Source organism: Eptatretus burgeri, unplaced genomic scaffold (genome assembly GCF_056783735.1).
Source record: "Eptatretus burgeri isolate ZD-2024b unplaced genomic scaffold, Ebu_testis_v1 Ebu_testis_scaffold_1496, whole genome shotgun sequence".
In the NCBI taxonomy this organism is placed as follows: domain Eukaryota; kingdom Metazoa; phylum Chordata; class Myxini; order Myxiniformes; family Myxinidae; genus Eptatretus; species Eptatretus burgeri.
The window spans coordinates 1-7,567 of NW_028223445.1; the positions used below are offsets into that span (position 1 = coordinate 1).

General features: G+C 47.0%; 2 long non-coding RNA genes across 2 annotated transcripts; both read right to left on the minus strand.

Moving 5' to 3' along the window:
- Window positions 1-1,836: 1,836 nt before the first annotated feature.
- LOC147006863 (uncharacterized) lies at window positions 1,837-3,775 on the minus strand. Its single transcript, XR_015054555.1, has 2 exons — window positions 2,577-3,775; window positions 1,837-2,430 (listed from the first exon to the last, which is right to left on the minus strand). It is a non-coding gene; the product is annotated as an uncharacterized LOC147006863 (long non-coding RNA).
- Window positions 3,776-5,940: 2,165 nt separating this feature from the next.
- Window positions 5,941-7,332, minus strand: LOC147006864 (uncharacterized). Its single transcript, XR_015054556.1, has 2 exons — window positions 6,691-7,332; window positions 5,941-6,544 (listed from the first exon to the last, which is right to left on the minus strand). It is a non-coding gene; the product is annotated as an uncharacterized LOC147006864 (long non-coding RNA).
- Window positions 7,333-7,567: the final 235 nt, after the last annotated feature.

Genomic DNA, 7,567 nt, shown 5'->3' on the forward strand with positions numbered 1-7,567 from the left:
GTTTGGTACCCAGGGAAAGGGGGAAAAAGGGGGTTTTGTACCCAGGAAAAGGGGGTTTTTACCCGGGGAAGGGGAAAAAAGGGGGTTTTGTACCGGGAAAAAGGGCAAAAAAGGGGGTTTTGAACCCGGGAAAAGTGGGTTTTGTACCCGGGGAAAGGGCGTGTTTGTACCCGGGAAAGGGGGAAAAGGGGGTTTTGTACCCAGGAAAATGGGGAAAAGGAAGTTTTGTACATCGGTAAAGGGGGAAAAAGGGGGGAAAAGGGGGGTTTGCTACCCGGGAAAAAGAGGGTTTGGCACCCGGGGAAATTGGGAAAAAAGGGGTTTTGTACCAGGGAAAAGGGAAAAAGGGGGCTTCGTACCCGAGAAAAGGGGAAAAATGGGGTTTTGTACCCGGGAAAAGGGCAAAAAAGGGGTTTTGTACCCGGGAAAAGTGGGAAAAGTGGGTTTTGTACCCGGGAAAAAGGGGGAAAGGGGGGTTTTGTACACGGGAAATGGGGAAAAAGGGGGTTTTGTACCCGGGAAAGGGGGAAAAAGGGGGTTTTGTATCCTGGAAAAGGGGGAAAAGGGGGCTTCGTACCCGAGAAAAGGGGAAAAATGGGGTTTTGTACCCGGGAAAAGGGTGAAAAGGGGGTTTTGTACCCAGAAAAAGGGGGTTTTGTACCCAGGAACAGGGGGAAAAAGGGGGTTTTGTACCCGGGAAAATGGGGAAAAAGGTGGTTTTGTACATGGCAAAAGGGGGAAAAGGGGATTTTGTTCCCGGGACAAGGGGAAAAGGGGATTTTGTAGCTGGGAAAAGGAGAAAAAGGGGGTTTTGTACCCGGGAAAAGGGTGAAAAGGGGGATTTGTACCCGGGAAAAGGGGGAAAAGGGGGTTTTGTACCTTGGAAAAGGGTGAAAAGGTGGATTTGTACCCAGGAAAAGGGGAAAAAGGGGCTGTTTTACCTAGGAAAAGGGGGAAAAAGGGGGCTTGGTACCCGGGAAAAGGGGGAAAAATGGTTTTGTACCCGGGAAAAGGGGGTTGTGTACACGGGAAAGAGGGGGTTTTGTACCCGGGAAAAGGGGGAAAAGGGGGTTTTGTACCCAGGGAAAGGAGGAAAAAGGGGATTTTGTACCCAGGAAAAGGGGGAAAAGGGGGTGTTTTACCCAGGAAAACGGGGGAAAAGGTGGCTTGGTACCCGGGAAAAGGGGGAAAAAGGGGTTCTCCCGCATGGAAAAATTAGATATTTTTTCTGGGGGAAAAAGTGGTTCCACCCCTGAAAATGTTTTTTTCCGTGTAATGTCCTGCTTGACATTAATGTAAAAACACATCTTGCAAACGCTTTCTTGGCTTCAGACCCAATTACTGTCCATCGACAGTGCTTGTTCTAACGTATTCCTACCACGCAGGCTTCATACAAGTGTAAATACCGTATTCTGGTGACTGCTTCATGGATGACCCAGCTTTATACTTTCCTGTAATTTATGTGGTTGGGTTGGCCTGTTTTGTGGTTCAATTTGAACTGCTTGCAAATGATGCTTGGAACTCAGGTTCAAACCCCATGTATTATATACATGCATTTGTCCATTCTCTACTCATGTTGTAAATCACATTAAAGTACAGTGAGGTTCACGAATGTCTTTGTCGTGCATGAGATAAATGAACAAGGTCCATGATGAGCCTTAAATCGATGTGAAAATAGAGAAATGGACACACTCACTCCCTTCATAGCGTTGGCCCTGACCTGACATGTGTGGCATTATGCTGGGCTTGAGACCCTGAAATGGAAACCGATTTGCAGCAAATGCACACCCATGGCAGTTAACCCCAAGACAGCGACACAAGAAGAGTTACAAGGAGTTGATTTTCCCATTCACGAATTTCAAACATTGCAGTCATTCGAAAAGTCTCCTCAGATATTTTCGGTACATTCTAGCGCTGTTTAACATGTTTTCACTACATCTAACCAACAAACATTTTTGGAGATCATGGTCCATTTCGAGGTCCTCCATCCAACCGTCACATCCTCCAGGATGTGATTATCGGCCCGGTGACTTTTTCCTGTTTCTTTGCATCACAAACCAGCAATAGACCATTACAACCGAGCTGCATGACCAAGTAGAAAGAAGCCAGTCCTTGTTGATTTGATCCAGTGACTCAGACTCAGAGTGAACTCATGCTCTCCAAGGATATCCTTCACCTGCATCAGGCTCAGCTGTTCAGGCTGCTGTGGTGCTGGTGCTCGAGAACGTGATGCAGAAGCGACGCTGGAAAGCAAGCCAGGTCTCTGATAAATAGGGAGTCGATGAACACACCCGTTTGAAGCACGGAGATGTGAGGGCGAGACCGCGGGAGCTTCATGAAGCGAAGAGGAAGAATCAATGCTTTTGATATCTGTGCCATGCGTTGACTCTGCATATTGGCTTGGTGGCATTTGTGGGCAAAGATATTTTTCTGCACAAAATACACAACATATTCAAAAACTCACAAGCAGCATGACCTTCGGTACATGCAAATGCAGTGCAATATTACATACTCAATATTTTTAGACCAATGTGTCGTTGGACTGATAAAACAGCCTCGAGGCATCCCAACCTCACCTCGGAGCTGTTGAGTCTGGGTTTGAATCCTGACCAACCTATAAATGTAATCCTGGTGTTTCATATGCAGGGTGAGGCATAAATGTTTCCACTGCCTTTTTGATGGGATGGGTAAGCCGGATGTACCGTCTGCTAGCATTAGTGCATCAGCTGGTGAATGTTGAAGATCCCATTGTGTCCAGCGTAAATAACGGGCGAGTAATTGCTGCATTGAACAAATTCCAAATGACTGCCACCTTCATTCGAACGTCAGGCATGGCCAACCGGTTCGTGACAGACTTAATTTTGTTTTTCCCTCGAGGGAATTAATTTCTCCCCGGACATACGTCACTCGGACGCAGAGTTTTGGCGAAGCAGCTCGAGACAAGTCACGACACCAGCTTTAACGTCCACCCATGGGATCTTGAACGTCCGTTTGTCAGGGAACGGAAGTACCCTGGAATGTGGGTCTCATATCCCATGGATGACGTGAAACACTCATGATGAACGACAAAGCTGACAATATAATAATATAAGTCGTTTAATGATTCGATCCGAGACGAGTCAGGAGGTGCGATCTCATCTTGTGAGCCGCGCAAAGCCATTTACTAACTCTATAGATTGCATATGATACATCGTGATGAGGAATTGTATGTAATATATAAATGACGCCCGACGTGTGAATTCCACGTTCGTTCGACGTGCACACTCAAGGTGAAGCACACTGAGAGATTATTAGCCAGTGTGACATTTTCCAACGGGTGACCTCACGCAGGTTGTAATGAACGATCACCGGTTATCGGAGGCCGGTGAACTTGACAATGGCTGACTCCTGCATGCAATGATCCGTCTCGTCGATTCCGTTCCCCTGAATGTCTGGATGAACGAACATTGCCACCTCGTGGTCCTTAAAAGAAGAACATACGAGTTTACAAATCTTGCGAGTGCGCCGACAAGGACCGGAATTCAAAGTATTTCGTCACGTGACCTGAACGTAGCCAATAGCGAGACACGTATTCGAGGCTCCTCCTTCATGGCGAGAAAACAGTGTATTCACGAAATAACGAAACTTTAAAAAGGTTAACCTTGCAATAGTTACGTGAACTTTTCGAAACTTTAAAGCAAATGTCAGAATACATATATTTAAATGTTAATTAAAGTCGTTCTCAACAGGTACCCTCAATGTGAGGATGCCTCGAGAGGGTCAGTATTTAAGACAATCCAGATACTGTATATTTTGAATAATAAGCAACAGGTTCCGTGAGTGGAAGTTGTTGTGATCCACTTCATTAACATGTCTTTGGAATGGGGTGTCCCCTGTTGTCCACGTGGATCAACAATCCCACAGACCCTGGGCCTGCTGGGGACAAGGGGTTTGGTACTGGGAAGAGGGGCAAAAGAGGGGGTTTGGCACCCATGAAGAGGGATAAAAAGGGGGTTTGTACCCGGGAAAAGGGGGTTTGCTACCCGGGAAAAAGAGGGTTTGGTACCTTGGGAAAAGGGGGTTTGCTGCCCGAGAAAAAGGGGATTACGTACCCAGTAAAAGGGGGGAAATGGGGGTTTGGTACCTGGGAAAATTGAGTTTGGTACCCAGGGAAAGGGGGAAAAAGGGGGTTTTGTACCCAGGAAAAGGGGTTTTTACCCGGGGGAAGGGGAAAAAAGGGGGTTTTGTACCGGGAAAAAGGGCAAAAAAGGGGGTTTTGAACCCGGGAAAAGTGGGTTTTGTACCCGGGGAAAGGGCGTGTTTGTACCCGGGAAAGGGGGAAAAGGGGGTTTTGTACCCGGGAAAATGGGGAAAAGGAAGTTTTGTACATCGGTAAAGGGGGAAAAAGGGGGGAAAAGGGGTTTGCTACCCGGGAAAAAGAGGGTTTGGCACCCGGGGAAATTGGGAAAAAGGGGTTTTGTACCCGGGAAAAGGGAAAAAGGGGGTTTTACCCGGGGAAGGGGAAAAAGGGGGTTTTGTACCCGGGAAAAGGGCAAAAAAGGGGGTTTTGTACACGGGAAAAGTGGGAAAAGTGGGTTTTGTACCCGGGAAAAAGGGGGAAAGGGGGGTTTTGTACCCGGGAAAGGGGGAAAAAGGGGGTTTTGTACCCGGGAAAGGGGGAAAAAGGGGTTTTGTATCCTGGAAAAGGGGGAAAGGGGGCTTCGTACCCGAGAAAAGGGGAAAAATGGGGTTTTGTACCCGGGAAAAGGGCGAAAAGGGGGTTTTGTACCCAGAAAAAGGGGGTTTTGTACCCAGGAACAGGGGGAAAAAGGGGGTTTTGTACCCGGGAAAATGGGGAAAAAGGTGGTTTTGTACATGGCAAAAGGGGGAAAAGGGGATTTTGTTCCCGGGACAAGGGGAAAAGGGGATTTTGTAGCTGGGAAAAGGAGAAAAAGGGGTTTTGTACCCGGGAAAAGGGTGAAAAGGGGGATTTGTACCCGGGAAAAGGGGGAAAAGGGGGTTTTGTACCTTGGAAAAGGGTGAAAAGGTGGATTTGTACCCAGGAAAAGGGGAAAAAGGGGCTGTTTTACCTAGGAAAAGGGGGAAAAAGGGGGCTTGGTACCCGGGGAAAGGGGGAAAAGGGGGCTTGGTACCCGGGAAAAGGGGGAAAATGGTTTTGTACCCGGGAAAAGGGGGAAAAGGGGGTTTTGTACCCAGGGAAAGGAGGAAAAAGGGGATTTTGTACCCAGGAAAAGGGGGAAATGGGGGTGTTTTACCCAGGAAAACGGGGGAAAAGGTGGCTTGGTACCCGGGAAAAGGGGGAAAAAGGGGGTCTCCCGCATGGAGAAAGTGGATATTTTTTCTGGGGGGAAAAAGTGGTTCCACCCCTGAAAATTTTTTTTTCCGTGTAATGTCCTGCTTGACATTAATGTAAAAACACATCTTGCAAACGCTTTCTTGGCTTCAGACCCAATTACTGTCCATCGACAGTGCTTGTTCTAACGTATTCCTACCACGCAGGCTTCATACAAGTGTAAATACCGTATTCTGGTGACTGCTTCATGGATGACCCAGCTTTATACTTTCCTGTAATTTATGTGGTTGGGTTGGCCTGTTTTGTGGTTCAATTTGAACTGCTTGCAAATGATGCTTGGAACTCAGGTTCAAACCCCATGTATTATATACATGCATTTGTCCATTCTCTACTCATGTTGTAAATCACATTAAAGTACAGTGAGGTTCACGAATGTCTTTGTCGTGCATGAGATAAATGAACAAGGTCCATGATGAGCCTTAAATCGATGTGAAAATAGAGAAATGGACACACTCACTCCCTTCATAGCGTTGGCCCTGACCTGACATGTGTGGCATTATGCTGGGCTTGAGACCCTGAAATGGAAACCGATTTGCAGCAAATGCACACCCATGGCAGTTAACCCCAAGACAGCGACACAAGAAGAGTTACAAGGAGTTGATTTTCCCATTCACGAATTTCAAACATTGCAGTCATTCGAAAAGTCTCCTCAGATATTTTCGGTACATTCTAGCGCTGTTTAACATGTTTTCACTACATCTAACCAACAAACATTTTTGGAGATCATGGTCCATTTCGAGGTCCTCCATCCAACCGTCACATCCTCCAGGATGTGATTATCCCCCCGGTGACTTTTTCCTGTTTCTTTGCATCACAAACCAGCAATAGACCATTACAACCGAGCTGCATGACCAAGTAGAAAGAAGCCAGTCCTTGTTGATTTGATCCAGTGACTCAGACTCAGAGTGAACTCATGCTCTCCAAGGATATCCTTCACCTGCATCAGGCTCAGCTGTTCAGGCTGCTGTGGTGCTGGTGCTCGAGAACGTGATGCAGAAGCGACGCTGGAAAGCAAGCCAGGTCTCTGATAAATAGGGAGTCGATGAACACACCCGTTTGAAGCACGGAGATGTGAGGGCGAGACCGCGGGAGCTTCATGAAGCGAAGAGGAAGAATCAATGCTTTTGATATCTGTGCCATGCGTTGACTCTGCATATTGGCTTGGTGGCATTTGTGGGCAAAGATATTTTTCTGCACAAAATACACAACATATTCAAAAACTCACAAGCAGCATGACCTTCGGTACATGCAAATGCAGTGCAATATTACATACTCAATATTTTTAGACCAATGTGTCGTTGGACTGATAAAACAGCCTCGAGGAATCCCAACCTCACCTCGGAGCTGTTGAGTCTGGGTTTGAATCCTGACCAACCTATAAATGTAATCCTGGTGTTTCATATGCAGGGTGAGGCATAAATGTTTCCACTGCCTTTTTGATGGGATGGGTAAGCCGGATGTACCGTCTGCTAGCATTAGTGCATCAGCTGGTGAATGTTGAAGATCCCATTGTGTCCAGCGTAAATAACGGGCGAGTAATTGCTGCATTGAACAAATTCCAAATGACTGCCACCTTCATTCGAACGTCAGGCATGGCCAACCGGTTCGTGACAGACTTAATTTTGTTTTTCCCTCGAGGGAATTAATTTCTCCCCGGACATACGTCACTCGGACGCAGAGTTTTGGCGAAGCAGCTCGAGACAAGTCACGACACCAGCTTTAACGTCCACCCATGGGATCTTGAACGTCCGTTTGTCAGGGAACGGAAGTACCCTGGAATGTGGGTCTCATATCCCATGGATGACGTGAAACACTCATGATGAACGACAAAGCTGACAATATAATAATATAAGTCGTTTAATGATTCGATCCGAGACGAGTCAGGAGGTGCGATCTCATCTTGTGAGCCGCGCAAAGCCATTTACTAACTCTATAGATTGCATATGATACATCGTGATGAGGAATTGTATGTAATATATAAATGACACCCGACGTGTGAATTCCACGTTCGTTCGACGTGCACACTCAAGGTGAAGCACACTGAGAGATTATTAGCCAGTGTGACATTTTCCAACGGGTGACCTCACGCAGGTTGTAATGAACGATCACCGGTTATCGGAGGCCGGTGAACTTGACAATGGCTGACTCCTGCATGCAATGATCCGTCTCGTCGATTCCGGTCCCTATTGTAGGAATGTCTGGATGAACGAACAT